The 21,624-nt window shown below is 36.8% G+C and overlaps 1 pseudogene; it reads left to right on the forward strand.

Annotated features, from left to right (window-relative positions):
- Nucleotides 1-6,102: 6,102 nt before the first annotated feature.
- Nucleotides 6,103-21,624, forward strand: part of LOC118009798 — an 83,914-nt pseudogene continuing 68,392 nt past the window's right edge.

The raw sequence follows: 21,624 nt of genomic DNA on the forward strand, positions 1-21,624 counted from the left end.
CACCAGCCCATGTTGCGGTTCAAGGTTTATGGCAACCCTGAGCTGAGAGCCCACTCCTGGGCTCACTGATTGCAGCCAGCTTCCCTACTCTGATGCTTGGGAACTTTACCGCACTCAGACACTCCTCATTATTTCTGTGACCTCAGGTATCCTGAGACCACACTGTCCCACCTAGGATTCTGCCCTGCTTTGCCACCTGAGCACCTTTCAGGCAGGGATGACCCTCACTGGAACAGACTTCTGTGAGTTCTGATTTTGCTCTCCACTGCTATATTGCTTTCTGGTGACAGCTTATGGAGGCTCCCTCCCCCCCGGTTTATCTTCCTATATGTCACCTCAGATTCACTTCTCTGCACCTCCTACTTGCAGAAAGTGGTCTCTTTTTTATTTGTAGAATTGCAGCAATTCTCTTCTTAGATGTCTAGTTGAGTTTTCAGGTGTTCAGAATGATTTAATAGCTATCTAGTTGAATTACTAAGACCACACAAAACTAAGGTCTCCTACTCCTCCACCATCTTGGACTATCCTACACACATGTTCTTGATTAATATTCTATGCTATTCTTATTTCAACAACTGGAAGGAGATAAAAATGAAGCAACTTTCCCAATGCTGTAAATAGCAGTGTCCTCTAGTAAACTAACTGGCCACCATACAATAACTGATGGTAATTTTTCTTTCTCATCCTGAGGCAGTATCACTATTATGGGTTGAGGCTGCTCAGTCTACATAAGCCTTTCACCAAATCCAGTTCAGTAGTGTCAAATGCCTATTGATTCCTCATCCCCTTAAATATCCCACGATCGGGGCGCTTGGGTGGCTCAGTTGGTTGGGCGACTGCCTTCGGCTCAGGTCATGATCCTGGAGTCCCGGATTGAGTCCCACATTGGGCTCCCTGCTCGGCAGGGAGTTTGCTTCTCTCTCTGACCCTCCCCCCTCTCATGCTCTCTCTCTGTCTCATTCTCTCTCTCAAATAAATAAATAAAATCTAAAAATAAAATAAAATAAAATAAATATCCCACGATCATCCCAACATAATTATTTTCAAAAGTAAATTCAGTTGGTCACTCACCCCTTAACTCATTCTCCTTACCAATTACTCTAGTTCATCATCACCTCCAACTTCTTAATATCTGCCCTGAAATGTTAATTTTATCTTTCATCTCCCTAATCAACCGTATCTAACTAGTCACAAAATCCTGTCTTCTTTTGAAATATTTCTAACATTTGACTCCCTTCCTATGGTTTATTACAATGATTATGGTCATTACTTCACTGATAATCCTAATAGCCAACTAACAGTTCTCTCTATGGTCTCTCCTTTTTATAATCCAACAAATAAAATGGCTTCATCTGTCTCATTATTCAAATGGAATTACAGACCATTGTAGCCACACAGACCATACACGTATCTAAGTTTTTTTTTTAATTTTATTTTATTATGTTATGTTAATCACCAAAAATTACATCATTAGTTTTTGATGTAGTGTTCCATGATTCATTGTTTGTGTATAACACCCAGTGCTCCATTCAATACATGCCCTCTTTAATACCTATCACCAGGCTAAACCATCCCCCCACCCCCTCCCCTCTAGAATGCTCAGTTTGTTTCTCAGAGTCCATAGTCTCTCATGGTTCATCTCCCGCTCTGATTCCCCCCACTTCATTTTTCCCTTCCTACTACCTTCTTTTTTTTTTTTTTAACATATAATGTATTATTTGTTTCAGAGGTACAGGTCTGTGATTCATCAGTCTTACACAATTCACAGCCCTCACCATAGCACATACTCTCCCCAATGTCTAAGATTTGAACATCAAATTTCTTTCCTTCAAGCACATACTAATGAAGCCCTATGTGTAACCAGAGATGTTCTCTCCTTCCAGAACTACTCTGTGATTCCAGAACCACTCAGAACTGTGTTTAAACAATTTAGGAGTAATCTTAAACTCTCCTCTCTTCATCCCCTTACCTTAAGTCAATCCCTAGCCCTTTCCCTAATTATCCCTCAAAGTAATCTTTCCTTTCTAAACCCTCTTAACTACTTTAGATCAAACTTTCCTTTTTTCTTTTTGAACAATTGAAATAGAATTCTGTCTTCTCTCCCAACTTTTGCTTCACCTCTAGTCTCCTCAAATCCACTCCCCACATTATATCAGACTTGCTCTTCTAAAATATAAATCTGATTGTATTGTTTTCTTACTGAAGTCCCTTCAATAGTTCATCATTACCTACATCATTTTCTCAAAACATAGCCAAAGATCTGCATCTGAAGAATCTGTGATGCTTATTGAAAATATAGATACCCAGATCCTACTTCAGACTATTGAACCCAAATTTCTGAAGAGTGACTCTGAAAAAATAATTTTAACAAGACCTCTGATGTCCTCTGGGTTAATGTCTAACACACATGGTACCATGATCTTGTTCCTATTTTCTGACTTCATACTCTCCTGTACCTTCAATCTATACCTATATTACAACCTTTAAGAATTGGGGGCACCTGGGTGGCTCAGTCGGTTAAACGACTGCCTTCGGCTTGGGTCATGCTCCCAGGGTCCTGGGATCGAGCCCCACATCAGGCTCCCTGCTCGGTGGAGAGCCTGCTTCTCCCTCTCCCGCTGTCTGCCGCTCTGCCTACTTATGCTCTCTCTCTATCTCTGTTAAATAAATAAATTAAAAAAAAATCTTAAAAAAAAAAAAAAGAATTGCTCGTGTTCCCTTCAAATCCTATGCTCTTTCATGCATCTGGGATTTCAAGTATAGTGTTTCTTCTGTCTTCTGCCAGCATGTCTGTATAATAAATATCATCTTTCAAGATCCAGTGAAAGCAATATGTGTCCCTATAACACCACTGTGCCATTATCTGCTTACATGTTTTTTCTTTTAGGGGACCATAAACTTCTTAAGAACTGCTAATGTATCTTACTTAAGTTTATATTTTTAGTACTTACCTCAATAAACATTTTTAAATGGATGAATTCAGTAAATAAATGAATGAGGGAGGGAGGAAGTGAAATTAAGAGTAAGTGCATGAGTGACCTAAAAGTATTTAGTAAAAGTGTCTTACCAAAATATCCACTGCACATTGTTTTATGGCATTTAAATTGAACAGTAAATATCCATTTAATTCAGGACTATTAAACTCATAATTATTTTTTGATTCTCTCCCCAATTTCTTTTTTCCCATCTGCCAGTCTGGCATAATTACATTTCCTACCTCAGGGTAGTGAAAATTAATTGGCTTGTAAATAATGATAAATTAGTCAATGTTCATAAAATGCTCTCAAGATGAAAAGCACTCTAACCATCACCTCTAAGAATTTTTATTTATTAGAAAATAAATTGATGCATTATCAATATCTAGACCACACCTATGATTTATGCCCTAAATAACATTAAGCTTTTTATCTATCTAGTTCTAAAATGGTCTTTCTTTCATTTTGTTATGTAGAGTCTTACATCACTGTCACTGTGGTAAGGCATATGATGAAATTAGTTACCATATACAGAATCTGAAACAATTATTTAAATCTTAGAATTTAGAGTAGTCAGCATATTCAGGCACTCATTCTGACTGTGACTTCTGGGTTAAGTTTAATCCCCAATCTTGGAAGGTCTGAGGCTAGTTAGGATAAAGTAGAGTTGTTCAGGGCTGGTTTGGGAAAAACCTCAAACTCAGGATATCTCAGGAGATATAGAAACTCACAGGTCTTGGCAAAGTGAAAACACCATTCTAAGAAGGAGACATGGGGTTTATGAAGATCCTCTCTCTGAAAAGGACCAGAACATGTTCCAAAGAATACCACACCGAAGGGCGTAATATAACTATACATGACTATATAAAGATAGATATATAAACATATGACAGAAAGAGAGCTGTATAAAATTGCCAATTCTATATTCTATGTGTTTGGTGTTAAAACATGATTTCACTCATGAAATTGAGGCAGTAGTAGATGATCTTACTTGGCTAAGCTTTGTTTCTCTCTCTTCTCCCATGTTTTTGTGTTATTTTAGTGACTCACTAAATTAAGGTTTTGGGAAACAACACAACATACCACTTAATGCTCACAGCTATTTTGTCCACTCTACAGATGAGGAAACTGAGCCTCTGAGAGATTTTTTTAACTTATCCAAACATAGGTAGTGAGTCAGTAGAAAAGCAGTTCTCAAACTCACAAATGGTTTAAATCTATGTCCCTCCTCCCTGCTACTACACTATGCTTACTTTATGACAAGATGATAAAAAGCCAAACATATTAATTAGGTCCCATGTCAAGGGCCAACATTGTGGGGAACAGGGATTCTCAGGACAACTTGTAAAAATCCTTCAGAGTCTTCCTACCCCAGTTTTCTTGAACTACTTTTTGAGCTCTAGAACAAGCGGCATGTAATAAAAGATTTAAAAATATAGACTCTACAGTAGTGGGTTAGCATTGTGCAAGCAGCTTTCATCTGCTACTCTGCATGCAGATAATGGGTTCTCTGGAAGACACTAGTCTGCCATCACAGGCAGAGCCAGAAGTGGAGTCAATTTTAATAAACACCAGCATAAGCAGCATTGTCTTTGGAGGGCATCTTTGGTGGTAAGACAAGCAATGCTTCAAAGCTTCCGCTTTGGGCTCCAAGATGAGATAGGAGGAGAGAAGGAAATGTCTGGTGCCGTGGCAAAGCCAAGAGAAGGTTTTTCACAAAACCCATGTGAGCTATTTCTGAAAAGACCCCAAAATTATCTGAGAAGAATTTATTTTGGAGACAGATGTTCTTATAAAAATGAATGATGTCTGAGCTAGAAAAAGCACTGTGACAGTTGTAGCATAGCTGTTTTACTAGAACGATTCCAGTTTTTATTATTTTGAAGGTTCCTTTTAGCTCTAACATTTTATAATTTTTTTTGTTAAAGATTTTATTTATTTATTTGAGAGAGAGAATGAGAGAGAGAGAGCACATGAGAGGGGGGAGGGTCAGAGGGAGAAGCAGACTCCCTGCTGAGCAGGGAGCCCGATGCGGGACTCGATCCCGGGACTCCAGGATCATGACCTGAGCCGAAGGCAGTTGCTTAACCAACTGAGCCACCCAGGCGCCCAACATTTTATAATTTTTAGATATAATATTTTATTTTGTTAGTGCCCTCCCACTCAAATCAATAATATTGTTAGGATCACTAACTCAAAAAAGAAGCAGACATCAGAACAATGTTGGACTGCAAAGCATTCAAAGGATAAATGAACCATCACATTTGAATTTTCTTTAGGTACTAGTGCTAAACAATAAAATGAAAACTTGAGTTACCAGTAGGGTGTGTTTTTCACTCTGAAAGACTAGGGAACTTTAGAATGATCAGTTATTCCCTATGTATAATAAATTGTGCAACAAGTTATGTAATTTCATGTCAATCTTTCTACATGAAGTATTTGATGATCAAGAATAGGTATTAAGACCATTTGCTGACCCAATCAGCCCATGATTTTATCATTTCCTCTCAAGAAGTGTGATGTATGGAACATCTCTGTGTGGCCTCTTAGGGCAAGCCAATCCCCAAAAGAGTATAATGCATGGTTTTCAGAGTGGAGAGCTCTTCACCTCAACACTTATAAAGGAGAGAAAGAAGCAGAATTTGACAGAGGGAAAGATTGAATAGCAATGCTGTTGCAGAGTTCTCAGTAGATTCTCTGGGGACATCTGAAATTAGAATGGCCCGTCAGAGTTGTCCTGAATCAAAGAAAGGGATTTGGGGGCGCCTGGGTGGCTCAGTTGGTTAAGCGACTGCCTTCGGCTCAGGTCATGATCCTGGAGTCCCGGGATCGAGTCCCTCATCAGGCTCCCTGCTCAGCGGGGAGTCTGCTTCTCCCTCTCCCGCTCCCCCCTCTTGTGCTCTTTCTCTCTCTCAGATAAATAAATAAAATCTTAAAAAAATAAAATAAAATAAAAAAATAAACAAAGAAAGGGATTTGGGACTTGGTACCATGCTTGACTAGTCACTAATTGCAGACTATCCCCTGCAAGGGGATGCCCCCATGACTGCTGCAGTATCCTTATCAATAAACAGAATCCAACTTCAATGATTCAAAATATTTTAAATAAAAGAATATTTACAGAGGTATGAACAGTGCTAAAGGAATGGACAAAGAACTTGAGATGCTCAAAGATCACCAAGATCAGAAAGCCATTGCCACCCTTAGGAATAAAGGGTTAAAGAGAGCAAACAGTATTATTGGACCCCAGTAAGTACTGAAGCTGTGGAAATGGGCCACACAATAGATGTGGTAATCAAAAAGAGATGGTAGCCACTTCCAGAGACAAAGCCAAATGTGGGCCAAGATCGGGAAGACATACCCTAATATCTCTCCTCTTCTCCTCTGCTTGTGCATCCTGCTGGTCAAATCCAGCTGGAATCCAGGTAGCAAGAGAGTATGAGTGATGGAGTTTCAGGGTGTCAACATTTTGGGGCAGAAAGAAAAGCAGGGAAAGGTGGAAACTAGATTTTGAGTGTTTGTGTTAAGGGATGGAGGATAGAAAGGAGTTGGGAACAGAGAATAGTCAGTGAGACTTGAAAGAACTAAACAATACTGAAGCAGAGATTGATCTGCTCCCCTCCCCATGCAATCACACAGGAGTATAGTGTTAACATCATGATACATACCCAATGAAGGGAAGAATTAAATCACTTAAGCTTTACACAGTTTTAATATTTAATTTTATATTTTTATTCTCATAATTTAAGCATTTACAGATGTGGGAGAAAAAACTACCATAAAATGCAATTCCATGTATATTCATAATGTGTGACATTTGGAGGAAAAAAGGATTTGGTGAGGATTTAATAGCTAAAAATTACTTCATGCAGGAGTTGGGATTTGACATCTCTCAAATTATGGGAAGAAGGTAATGAAAAGATTGAAAGCCAGAGGGTATTATAAGCAGAAGGGCAATTTGAGACAAAATATGGATACAACACTTATGGTTTTTATTTTCATTAATTCATTCACTCTATTTATTCATCTATTCCATTAATCCACACATATTTTTATATACCTTCTCCATGCCAGGGGCCTCTGGGATCAGTGAGAGGCCCTGATGCATTGGCAGACCAAAAGACATATACCTCTGTCCCTTAAGGCTCATATTTTAATAGGAGAATTAGGTTGGTCAAATAATCACACCACAAATGTATAATTGTCATTGCTCTGTGTCCTGTAAAAGAAGTTAATGGGTCTGTGGGAGGAGAATTGAGGTAACTAGGCAAAGTGTGAAAGACTAGTCTTCCAGTTTAAGCAATTGGCATGTGCAAAGATCTATGCAGAGAAGGAACAAGGTGGGTACAAGGGACCAGAAGCAGGTCTATGCATCTGGATGGAGGAGGGAGTGGAAAAACATGGGTTTCTATGGAATGCCATCTATTGCCATCTTAGCCAGCTTATTATTAGAAGCACTGGAAATCAATAGATACAGCAGGCCAATAAGAAACAGGAAGGAAACTGCCAGAGCCCCCTTCTGTTTTTGTAAACCAAACAGCCCTTGGTCAGAGTTTCAGCCCCAGGAAATACCATTTCAGACCATAAGCTGAGAGAATAGATGAGTCCTTACCCCAGTGTGCTATAGGGGAATTTTGCTCACTAATGATTCCACAGGGGAGGAAGAAAGAGCAGTATCTGATGTGGAAACGAAGGACCAGCTCTCTGGAGCAGAGCATTTTAATTTCACATGCATAGAGTACAGCATGCTGGAATCCTCTCCTAGCATATCCTTTTGGTTTCCAAAATGCATGAATTTATTAAGAATGCAGATGACTTGGTTATAGAAAACAGTTTTAGCATTTGGTATAATTAATGTAAATATTGCATGCAATAGAAAAATAATCTAACACCTTTATTTAAAGCAGGTTTAATTAATGTCAAGTGCTGTAACAAGTGGTAATCTTCCCCGGCCCACCTCTCTCCTCGCCCTGCGCGCAAATGTTCCCTGCTGCCTTGTTTACCTGCAGACTTTAGTGTCTAAACGCATAGGAGGGAGTTTACACTTTATTTCTAAAGGTTTCTCTCTTCTTTCCTTCAGAAATAGCTTCTTTCTTTCAGTAAGAGTAACTATTCCCAAAGCCTCTTGAAAATTATTTTCTCGCAGACAAGTTCTATGTCTTGCACTCCTTGCAACGACCTACACAGACCCACTCCGGGTTTATAGGCCTAACCGCTGGGAGCCGGAATATAGGTCATCTATATTGGCCATTGCCTAACAACTGGACTCCTTTCTCCTTTCATTCTGCCTTCAGACTGACTCCACGGGGATCCTAAACAAGACAAGAACTTGGGTGGGTTGTCAAAAGCAAATGTCAAGAAAACAGAAAGAATTGTATTAGGCTTACACAATAGCCGAGAGGGATTCTTCCAGTGAACTGCCTTCCTTAGGAGTGAAATGGCATGCCAGCTTAACATCAGCAGTTTAACATTAGCAAAGGGGCTGAAGCCACTACGTACTGTGTCTCTCTATTACGCATTTACATCATATTTTATCATTGCTGAAGCAAGGCACATTAATTTTTTTAGTGATCTTCTATACTGTATTTTTAGACTTAGATCCTCATTAAAGAAGTCTTAGGTATAATTGACGTACCATATCCTATTAATCTCAGGTATACATCATAGTGATTTGATATTTTTATACATTACAAAATGATCCCCACGATAACCCTAGTTACCACCTGTCACCATACAGATTTAGTACGATATTCCCTAGGCTGTGTATTGCATCTCCATGATTTATTTATTTTATAACTGGAACTTTGTACCTCATGATTCCTTTTACCTCTTTTGCCCATTTCTGACCCCTCTCTCCTCTCTCTGGTCACCAACAGTTTGTTTCCTGTATCTAAGAGTCCTTTTCTGTTTTATTTGGTTTGCTCATTTGTTTTTTTGGGATTCCACATATATATGAAATCATACAGAATTTGTCTTTCCCTATCTGACTTACTTCACTTAGCGTAACACCTTCTAGATCCCTCCAGTTTGTCAGAAATGGCAAGATTTCATTATCTTTTATGACTGTTAATATTCCCTTGTAAATGTGCACCACATCTTCTTTACCCATTCATCTATCGATGGACACTTAGGTTGCTTCCATACCTTGGCGGGTGAAAATAATGCTGCAATAAACATAGGGGTGCATATATATCTTCAAGTTGATGTTTTTTGTTATCTTCAGATAAATATCCCAAAGTGGAATTGCTGTATTGTATAGTAGTTCTATTTTTAATTTTTAAAGAAACTTCCGTATGATTTTCCACAGTGGCTGCACCAGTTTGCATTCTCACCAACAGTGCACGAGGGTTTCCTTTTCTCCACATCCTCGCCAACACTTGTTATTTTTTGTCTTTTTGATAATGGCTAATCTGGCTGATATGAGATGATATCTCACTGTGGTTTTTATTTGCAGTTTCCCTTTTTAAAAAAAAAAATAATTTTTATTTTTTTATTTGACGGAGAGAGAGCAAGCAGCAGAGGAAGAGGGAGAAGCAGACTTCCCACTGAGCAGGGAGCCCAATGCAAGACTTGATCCCAGGACTCCAGGATCATGACCTGAGCTGAAGGCAGATACTTAACTGATTGAGCCCCCCAGGTACCCCACATTTGCAGTTTCCTTATTGCAAGTGATATTGAGCATCTTTTCACATGCCTGCTGGCTATCTGTAAGTCTTCTTTGGAAAAATATCTATTGAAGTCGCCTATCCATTTTTTACTTGGGTTTTTTTTTTTTTTTTTTTTTATATTAAGTTGTGTAAGTTCTTTACATATTTTGGATATTAACTCCTTATATGATTTCCAAATATCATCTCTCATTCAGTATATTGCCTTTACATTTTGTTGACGGTTTCTTTCACTGTGCAAGTTTTTTAGATTAATATAGTCTCATTTGTTTATTTTAGCCTTTGTTGCCCTTGCCTAGGAAACTGGTCTAAAATAATATTGCTGACTGATGTCAAATAGTTCACTGCCCACTTGAATTTATTTTGGTATACAGTATAATAGTGGTCCAGTTTCATTCTTTTCCATTTATTTGTCCAGTTTTCCCAACACCATTTATTGAAGAGACTATCTTCTTGCATCCTTTGTCATAAATTAATTGACCATATATGTGTGGGTTTATTTCTAGGCTCTCTTGTCTATTCCATTCTGTCTGTTTTTGTGCCATTACCATACTGTCTTGATTACTATAGCTTTGTCATACAGTTTGAAATCCAGGAGCATGATGACTCTAGGTGTGTCCTCTCTCAAAATTGTTTTAGCTATTCAGGGTCTTTCATGGTTCCATACAAATTTTAGGATTATTTGCTCTAGTTTTGTAAAATAAAAAAAAAAATTCCACTGACATTTTCATGGGATTTTGCATTGAATCTATGGGTTGTTTTGGGTAGTAAGGACATTTTAACGATATTAACTCTTCCAATCCACAAGCACAGTAAATCTTTCCATTTATTTGTGTCATGTTTAATTTTTTCATCAGTGTCTTATAGTTGTCAAAGTATATGTCTTTTACCTCCTTGGTTAAATTTGTACTTCTATATATGGTATCATGTCATCTGAAAATTGTGACAGTTTTACTTCTTCCTTTCCAATTTGGATGCTTTCTATTTCTTCTATTTCTATTTCTTACCTAATTGCTGTGCCTAGGAATTCCAATAGTTTATTGAATAAAAGTGGCTAGAGTGGGCATCCTTGTCTTGTTCCTGATCTTAGCAGAAAAACTTACAGTTTGTCATAAATGGCTGTTATTATGTTGAGGTAATGTCTTTCTATACCTACTTTATTAAGAGTTTTTCTCATAAATGAATGCTGATTTTGTCAAATGCTTTATCTGCATCTATTGAGATGATCATATAATTTTTATCCTTCACTTTGTTATTTTGGTATATCATGTTGATTAGCAGATGTTGAAGCATAGTCATATACCTTGAATAAACCTCACTTGATTATGGCCTATGATCCTTTTAATGTATTATTGAATTCTGTTTGCTATTATTTTGTTGAGGATTTTTGCATCTGTGTTCATCAGGGATATTGGCTTGTAATTTTCTTTTCTTTTTTTTTTTTTTATGCTGTCCTTGTCTGGTTTTGGTATCAGGGTAATGCTGACATCCTAAAGTGAGTTTGGAAGTGCTCTATCTTCTATTTTTTGGAAGAATTTGAAAAGGATAGATACTAACTTCTTTAAATGTTTGAAGGAATTCAGCTGTGAAGCCATCTGGTCCTGGACTTTTGTTTTTTGGGAGTTTTTAAATTACTAGTTCTGTTTCATTACTTGTAATCAGTCTATTTAGATTTTCTGTTTCTTCACAATTCAGTCTTGGAAGGTTATGTGTGTCTCCCCCTGTCAAATAAATAAATTAAAAAAAAAGGTTATGTGTTCCTTAAAATGTATCCATTTCTTCAGGTTTTTCAATTTGTTGATATATAATTGTCTAGAGTTATCTCTTATGATCCTTTGTATTTCTGTGGTGTCAGTTGTAACTTCTCTTTCAGTTCTCATTATATTTATTTGGGCCCTCTCTTTTTTTTCCTTGATGAATCTGGCTAGAGGTTTATTGATTTTGTTTACCTTTTCAAATAACCAGCTTTTAGTTTCATTGATTTTTTTCCTATTTTTTTAAGTCTCTATTTCATGTATTTCCTCTCTGATCTTTATTATTTCCTCTTTTCACTAACTTTGGGCTTTGTTCTTCTTTTTATAATTCCCTTAAGTGTAAAGATAGATTGTTTATTTGGAATGTTTCTTGTTTCTTGAGATAGGTCTGTGTCACTATGCATGTCCCTCTTAGAACTGCTTTGTCTCTCATCGAGTTTGGAACTTTGTGTTTCATTTTGTGTCCAGGTATTTTTTAAATTTTCTCTTTGATTTTTTTGCTGTTGTTGCTGACCCATTGGTTGTTTAGTAGCATGTTATTTAGCTTCCATTTGTTTGTGGGATTTTCTTTCAGTTTTCTTATTGTAATTGATTTTTAGTTTTATACTGTAGTGACTGGAAATGATGCCTGATATAATTTCAATCTTCTTGAATTTACTGATGCTTGATTTGTGCCTAACACATAATCTATCTCACAGAATGTTCTATGTGCACTTGAAAAGAATGTGTATTCTTTAAATGTGGATGTCGTTTTTATTTATTTTTTAAAAGATTTTATTTATTTAATTGACAGAGAGGGAGAGAGACAGCAAGAGAGGGAACACAAGCAGGGGGAGTGGGAAAGGGAGAAGCAGGCTTCCTGTGGAGCAGGGAGCCCTATGTGGGGCTCAATCCCATGACCCTGGGATCATGACCTGAGCTGAAGGCAGACGCTTAACCACCTGAGCCACCCAGGCGCCCCTGGATGTTGTTTTTAAATGAAATGTTCTGTTTATATCTATTAAGTCCATCTGATCTAATGAGTTATTTAAGGCTGAAGTTTCCTTATTGATTTTTTTTTGGTCTGGATGATCTATCTATTGAAGTAAGTAAGGTATTAAAGTCTCCTACTATTATTACATTACTGTCAATTTCTCTCTTTAGGTCTGTTAATATTTGCTTTATACATGTAGGTGCCCCTGTTTTGGGTGCATAAGTATTTACAAATGTTACAGCTTTTCCTAGATTGACCTCTTATCATTAGGTAATGTATTTTTTTTTTAATCCCTGTCTTTGTTTTTATTTTTTCTGCTGTCAGTAATGTTACCCTAGCTTTCTTTTCATTTCCGTTTGCATGGAATATCTTTTTCCATCCCTTCACTTTCAGTCTGTGTGTGACTTTAGATCTGAAATGAGTCTTTTATAGGCTGCATATAGATGGGTTTTGCCTTTTTTAATGCATTCAGCCACAATATGTCTTTTGATTGGATAATTTAGTCCATTTATATTTAAAGTACTTTTTGATAGGTATATACTTATTGCCATTTTGTTATTGTTTTCTGGTCATTTTTGTAGTTCTTCTCTGTTCCTTTCTCTTTTTGGTCTCTGTACTTGTGGTTTGATGGTTTTCATTAGTGTTATGTTTGGGCTCCTTTCTCTTTATTTCTTTTATGTATCTATTGCAGGTTTTTGGTTTGTGTTTACCATGAGGTTCATATATTGACGTATATATTTTAAGCTGATAGTTGCTTAAGTTTGATAACATTCTAAAAGCACTGCATTTTTACTCCCCCCCATTTTATGTTTTTAACATCATAGTTGACATCTTTTTATTTTGTTTATCTCTTAAGTACTTTGTGTAGTTATAGTTGATTTTACTATTTTTGTCTTTTAACCTTTATGCTAACTTTTAAATGGGTGAGCAACTGTCTTTACTATATATTTGCCTTTACCAGTGAGATTTTTTTCTTTCATGTATTTTCTTATTTCTAGTATGATCTTTTCTTTTCTGCTTAAAGAAGACCCTCTAACATTTCTTGTAAGGATGGTTTAGTGGTGATGAACTCCTTTAGTTTTTGCTTCTCTGGGAAATTATTTCTCTCTCCTTCAATTCTGAATAATGACCTTGCTGAATACAATATTCTTAGTTATAATTTTTCTCCTTGCAGCACTTTTTCCCCCTTTTATTTTGTTTTAATTTTACTTTAATTCCAGAGTAGTTAACATACAGCATTATATTAGTTTCAGATATACAATACAATGATGCAAAAATCCCATATTATTACTCAGTGCTCATCCTCCTTTCAGCACTTTAAATATATCCCACCATTCCCTTCTGACCTGCAAATTTCTGCTGAAAAATCAGCTGACAGTCTTATGAGGTTTCCTTTGTATATGACTACTTGTTTTTCTCTTGTTGTCTTTAAGATTGTCTCTTTATTCTTAACTTTTGTCATTTCAATTTTAATATTTAGAAGTTAAAACTTTCTTGTGTAAAAGCTGTTTGTTCAGGCTTTGGTTCTTCTTCAAGAGGCATTCCCTATACATAGGCATAGATTCAGTGTGTCCATGGGAGGAGGTGTTTTCAGGGTCTTCATATGCTGCTATCTTGGACCCTGTTCTCTAAGAGGTTTTAAAGGTAGGTCTTCAAATAAAATTTCTTTTTTCTTTCAGTTGATGGTTGAATACTACCATCGAAGAAATGTTCAGTGTTATTTTTTAGTTTCTTCTAATATCTAGGAAAACAGTTAAGGTGCTTACTAGGTAACAGAACATCAACAGGATAAAATGATTGCCTGTCAAAGAGGCTCTGTTACTTGCCATAGCTATTCCAAGAATTTAGAGTAGTTTTATCTGTCTGACGTTTACAAATTACAGATTATCAATCTTGCTTGAGTAATTCTGTTTCTAACCACAGTTTCCATAAAACAGAGACTTGGGCAAACACTAAAATCCCTTTAAGTCAGAAGCCTTCAATTCCAGAGTCCTTAACCTCATAAGATTATTTCTTAGAATCCACACCTGAAATAACGAGATATTTTCTTTGTTAAGAAGTACTTTGAGGGTTATCTGTTGTTTTAAAGATCTAATTTTCCTTCATATTTAAACACAAAGAAAAACATTGACACCAAAAATACATTTCTTATTGTAAAGTTTCATGTTGGTATAAAAATACTTTGATTTGCTTAAAGTCATTTAATAATTCTAAATCAAAATATATTCATAATGTATAGGGTTGAGTTTTTTTTACTTAAAAATGAAGCTAATCCTGATTTATTCTAAATATGATTTGATGACATTTAGACTTTAAAATGTATGTTTGTGGGGCGCCTGGGTGGCTCAGTCGGTTAAGCGACTGCCTTCGGCTCAGGTCATGACCCCAGGGTCCTGGGATCGAGTCCCACATCAGGCTCCCTGCTCCGCGGGAAGCCTGCTTCTCCCTCTCCCACTCCCCCTGCTTGTGTTCCCTCTCTCACTGTGTCTCTCTCTGTCAAATAAATAAAATCTTTTAAAAAATAAATAAATAAATAAATAAAAATAAAATGTATATTTGTGTTTGTGAAATTTGCCTGCTATTTTTATAGAGGATTCAAATGTCTGATTTAAAACCAAAATATTGCAAAGGAGTATATCAAAGCTGAAGATGTTTTTAATTGCTTCTGTGAAAAGCTTCCTAGGCTCTTAAAAAACTTAAGATGTATTCACAGTATATTTTCTGTATTCACATGTATATCTTTCATAAATGAAGCAGGAATCTAGATATACATGCTCTCCTGCCAGAACTACCAGGAACAACAATGGAGGAAGAAAATTATCCCCATGATGAACACCCCAATTCTCTCACTATGGATCCACCTTAAGAAATTGGCAAAATTTATTCTCCCACATCTTATTCTATTTATTGACATCTTCCTGCTGATTAACCCCTTTTCTCCCTTGCTGTCTCATAACTACTTCCTATCATTCAAAACAAATTTCTGGAGCAAAGGAAAATATTTTTACCAGACATCTACTTCCCCATGACTGAAACCTCTCTCCCCAATTCCACTCCCACAGGACTCTATGGAACAAGAGTTAATACTTACTCATAGCATGTCTCCTGTTCCAGCTTTTCAATGAGTTAGATCTTCTATTTACCAGTTAGAAGTTAGTATCTCTCAAAAATAATTAGAAGTAACTTTAATGGTAATCATTTCAGGCCCTTTGGTCAATGGCTAGGGTGAGATAGTACTTGGAGCATAGAGACAGCTGCCTCATCAGCCCGGTGTAATGCTTTTCTTCCCTTTTATTCAACTACCCCCCTCCCACCACCACTATCAATAAACCTCCAGAGAATTTTCTCCATTGATTTTTGACAATAACTGTTCTGGCAAAAGGGTCAAGAACCAACAAGCTAAGAGCACCAATATGTTCCTTACAATGTGCTAGGCACCTTGGGAATATAAAAATGTCAAAGCTTATACTGGCTGTAAGACAAGAATCTTAATCCCCAATAATAACTAGAGAACAATATAAACCAACAGGCTCTCCTGGGGGTACTTGTAATAAAGGCTGAAGCAGTTAGAGAAAAGAAGCATTCTACAGAGGGCATAGTGCCTGAAGAAATGTAGGAGGCCATGGGACTTGCTCAAACCCTCAAAAGGTAAAATCATTTGGATGGATAGTTAGCAAGCAGCCCTACCAGAGTAGTCAAAGATTAAATGTTTGATTTTTAAAGCTAGAATAATAACCAAAAATGTCACAGTAAAAATAGGATGGGCCAATCACCCTGAAATCACTGGGATTAGCATTCTCTTAGAGACACAGGTACACAGTGAGTAGCTCCAATAGTCCTGGGAAAGTGGTCTGAATAAGATAGGAGTTTTGAGAACTTTTGAAAGCTATGCCATACCTAGAGAACTGGTTACAGAGGAGGAAGAGAAAATGTAGTTCTAGTTCTGCAGAGCTTCAGACACTGGTAACATGCCCCAAACAGCTCTCCTGGGGCTACTCATTGCCCAATTCCAAAATCATTTCCACAAACTGGACAGCCCAAAACCACAGAAATGTATTCTCTCAAAATTCTGAAGGCCGGAAATCCAAAATCAGTGTGTCAGCAAGGTTGGTTCCTTCTGAGAGCTCTGAGAATCTGTTTCATGTTTCTCTCCTAGCTTCGGGCAGTTATTGGCAATTCCTGGTAATCCTTGGCTTGTAGAAGCATCACTCCAATCTCTGCCTCTGTTATCTCATGATGATCTTCTCCCTAGGTTTCTCCATGTCTTCATATGGCACTCTCCTTTCTGTGTTTCTCTCCCCTCTTCTTAGAAGGACATCAGTTGGTTAACCCTATTCTGGTATGATCTCACCTTAACTAATTGCATCTGCAATGACCCTATTTCCAAAACAAGACCACATTCTAAAGTACTGAGGATAATATCTTCAACATATGTCTTTGGAAAACACAATTCAACCTACAAGATATAATTCAAAAAATGCCAGTAACTCAGGTCTTCAAGGCATAATGGCCCCTCAACTAAGTGTGACCATGGGAAATTACCCTTCCAAAAAGAACCACATAAAGGTAGCAGCTGGAGCAGAGGTATACCATTATTGCTATAGTGTAGACATGAACTTTGTGGGTAGGTTTGTGGTATAGTTAGCTCCTTCATATTCCTATAGCTTCCATCTTTGGCCAGAAAGACTTACTTGTTACAGGATGCTCAAATGCGATTAGTGATTCTGTGGTTATGTCCAGCAAATCATCATCTTTTTTAACCTGAGAAATAATAAATGCTTGTTGATTTAATCTAAGTTTTGTGGGTCTTTGATGTATAGTATTATTATGGCAACAGATAACTGATACATGCAACAATAAATGCTACTCTAACAACCTTGACTTCTGTAGCTATGGAGTAGAGTCAGCATCCATGCCTCAAACAAAACTCATGACATTTCGGTGCAAGTGTTCACATTAAGAAGGCTTTTTTGGGATAGGATAGACTATTTTGTATTTCTTAAAGAGATAAAATATTCTTCCTGTTACCCTAGTGCTTTGCTCAGTCCCTAGAACAAATCAGAATCTCAGTAAATATTTTTGGATTAATTAATAAATGATTTTTCCATGGAGCATATCATAAGGAAATGAAAACTGCAAAAGAACAACTGTGATGTCTTATACATCTTATGTTTCCCAATTTTGTAATTATAGTGATGACTGTGTGGTAAGAACTCAATAAATAGTACTTGCTGATTTGTTAATTGATTGATGAGACTCAGCCATTATCAATTACCCTTGAGGAATGAACCAAGAAACAGAATTAAACTTCATTAAAAAATATTTCATTTGGCCCATAAGAAGACTTCTGTGACTTTCAAGGTTCCTAACCACTAGGAAAGGATACTGTATTTCTTATCTAGAGAATGGATGCCTCTTATATGACTTGCAGAGACTACTTTTCTATATGGGATGTGTAATATAATCTATAGTCATTGAATAGGCTGGTTATTGTTCATCATCTTTTCCGTTTTGTTAATTCCATATTTACATGTCAGCTTCAAGCCATTAAGGCAAAAAGGGCATCCCAAATTATATGCTATTTTATTTAATAAAATATTAAGTGTCCCAGATATGAGAGTAGTAGTTTATAAAATAATACCAAAACAAAAATACTGACAAGAGCCCAAGAGCCTTTTATTTATAATGATTGAGGAGCCTTCATGATATGCAGGTGCTGTACTTGGAAGTGGACAGAGTATAAGCTCTGATTTCCACACTTGAAGAGGGGGAAATAGGCAAATAACTAATTATGACAACATGATGCTATAAAGGGCATGTATATGGTGACAGAAAAGAGGGAGTGACTAATTCTTCATGGAAAATAGAAAATACTTCAGAGTAGTGTCAACATTGGAGCTGAAAAGAAGCAAAAATTCACCAAATAGAAAAGGAGAAGAACATCTAGGCAGAGTCTAGCATAGTCACAGTGAGTAGCTCAGTCTCATGCTACGGTGAACTAAATAAGGTCAAGTGTCAGGAGATGAGGCTAGAACATAAACTTGGGTTCCTACCTGCAAAATCATACATATTCAGCTAAGAAGTCATGTAATGGCAAGCCTCTGCAGGATTTTTATTTAAGTAGGATTTAAAATGCTTACACCAGGGAATAATGTAAAGAATGACTTAGGGATGCCTGGGTGGTTCAGTTGGTTGAGCGTCCAACTCTTGATTTTGGCTCAGGTCGTGATCTCAGGGTCATAAGATTGAGCCCCGTGTGGTCTCCATGCTCGGCTCAGTTAAAGTAAATTTGCACTAGAGAGGAAATATTGCTACACATTCACATGTGAAAATGCTAAGCAACCATCATCTGAAAGGTATGTTCCAAGATCTTAAAAGAGATGGCATGCCCAATTGATGAGATATTCAGTGAGGTACTGTAATATTTTACAGTTAATGTTCCTTATTAGTGTTGGCTTATGGTTAAGTTGTAAGACTGGTCTTTCTCTTCCACTTTCAGTATGGAGCTATGTTAATTAAGTTGAGAAAAGGGAAGAAGATGTAGAAGTCTGCCCATATTAATAAGCTGTGTGAAGGTTCTTAACAACATTACAGAACCAATTATTAAAACTCGAGAAGCCTGGGTAACTGTGACATTTTAAAACACTTGAAAACAAAAGCTTTCCAGGTATCTGTTCCATTAGATCAACAGGTACGAGAATTTCATATTTAATAAAAAAGGGGAGAAAGCAATGTATATTTCATGTTGAAGAAAAAGAGATCAATGATCAGTAACAAATAAGTGCAGTAAGTCAACTAGTCAATAATAATCATTGAGAATCTACTATGAAATTCATCATTAAATGTATTGATTTATTTGGTGATTTGGTCATCTCCTGTGGTAGTCTTTTTTTTTTTTTTTTACTTTTTTTTTTAATTCTTATGTTAATCCCCATACATTACATCATTAGTTTTAGATGAAGTGTTCCATGATTCATTGTTTGTGCACAACACCCAGTGCTCCATGCAGAATGTGCCCTCCTCAATACCCACCACCAGGCTAACCCATCCTCCCACCCCCCTCCCCTCTAGAACCCTCAGTTTGTTTTTCAGAGTCTATCATCTCTCATGTTTCGTCTACCCCTCCAATTTCCCCCGCTTCATTCTTCCCCTCCCGCTACCTTCTTCTTCTTCTTCTTCTTCTTTTTTTTTTCTTAACATATATTGCATTATTTGTTTCAGAGGTACAGATCTGAGATTCAACAGTCTTGCACAATTCACAGCACTTACCAGAGCACACACCCTCCCCAGTGTCCATCACCCAGTCACCCCATCCCTCCCACCCCACCCCCCACTCCAGGAACCCTCAGTTTGTTTCCTGCGATTAAGAATTCCTCATATCAGTGAGATCATATGATACATGTCTTTCTCTGTTTGACTTATTTCACTCAACATAATACCCTCCAGTTCCATCCACGTCGTTGCAAATGGCAAGATCTCATTCCTTTTGATGGCTGCATAATATTCCATTGTATATATATACCACAGCTTCTTTATCCATTCATCTGTCAATGGACATCTTGGCTCTTTCCACAGTTTGGCTATTGTGGACATTGCTGCTATAAACATCGGGGTGCACGTAGCCTTTTAGCAACATGCACATAGCTTGTCTCTCCTGTTATAAAGATAGGTAGTATTCATATCTGAACAGACTTAGGAATGTCAGCAAAAAACACTTTTTGAATATACACTGGAAAATGTATATTGAATTATACAGGTTTCCAAACAAAATCACTTTCATCTGCCAAAAGTCCTAAAAGTTTTAGGTCTTTACAAGTATTTACTTCAAGCAGTATTTCTCAAATTACTGCTGCATGTGAAACGTTTATTTTACAAAGCTGTCATTAGTCACACAGGCTGTCAAGAAACACTATTAATAGATAGCAAAGGGGAGAAATTAGTAGTCAGAAGATTTTTATGTCAGAAAATAAAAATTAATAAAATTGGCACCATAAGGTAATGAGAAAGAATGTAAAATAACAGGAAAGAATAGGTATAATGAGAGGGAAGTCAATAAGGTTAAGATGAAGAGCTCAATGTTGTTTTTGTCAATATCTAAGAGTTAAAATTAAGAACTAAATCTTAAAGATGTCTTCAGTTAAATTTCATCTGGGCATCATAAGACAAGAGGATTATACATTTCTCTTTTTCCAAACATTCCCTTTGAAGTCTCTGTGTAAAGAAGTCTATTTTGTCCTATCCCAGTGAACAAAGAGACTGAAGGTAACTGTGAGAAAGGAGAAAAAGTTTTCTGTCCCATGATAAAAGACACAGCATAAAAACACTGAAAATACTTTCAACAATTGTCAAGTGTCACAGTGTTTTAATTATAATTGAGAGAAAATCAGCTGATAGGGAAAATTGAGCTGTTGCGCTATCTTAGCTGTTTGCATAACTTTTTAAAAAAGATTGATTGATTGATGAGACAGAGAGGCACCGAGAGCAAGAGAGTGAGCAGGGGGGAGGAGCAAAGGGAGAGGAACAAGCAGACTCTGCACTGAGCAAGGAGCCCGACCTCATGACACTGAGATCATGACCTGAGCCAAAATCAAGAGTTGGATGCTTAACCAACTGAGCCACCCAGGTGCCCCTGCATAACTTTTGATACACTAAATGCCTAAAAGCACAGTTTGAGTTTGTATATCTTAAAACTGAAGTCAGTTATCTCCTAATTTTTAGTCTTTGCTTTTATAAGGAGATATCAATCATAATATTTTAGAATGTTTATTCATAAATTTAGGAAATATTTGTTAAACACATATGGTACCAAATTTGGTGTGGTGAATATATGAAAAAGAAATAGCAATACAATTCCTCCTGTCAAAAATTTCCACATAGGGGTATATGTGTATAAAAGAATGCAAAACAATGAATGCAATGAACTGATGTAAACATCAATGCAAAAAGTGTTTGTTCCATACATTTAGAATATTGAGTATTAGGAGGAAGACTGGAATATCTGTACAATCTTATACAATTTGACTTTTGTATATGATAAGCATCAGTTGCCCCACCGGTAAAATGGGGATACCTGTTTAATATCGTATATTTCTCAGCCCATTTTGTGGAAAGTAAAATCAAAGAAAAAGATTATTTAGTACAATGTGTCATACTGAAAACATTGAAATCATTTATATTTTAGAGAATATGTGTACTATTTTTTTTATAAATCCATCTACTTGGATGTCTCAAAGTGTTCCACATACTCGATTAAAATC

The sequence above is a fragment of the Mirounga leonina genome, unplaced genomic scaffold (genome assembly GCF_011800145.1).
Source record: "Mirounga leonina isolate KUSES-001 unplaced genomic scaffold, KU_Mleo_1.0 Mir_128, whole genome shotgun sequence".
Lineage (NCBI taxonomy): Eukaryota > Metazoa > Chordata > Mammalia > Carnivora > Phocidae > Mirounga > Mirounga leonina.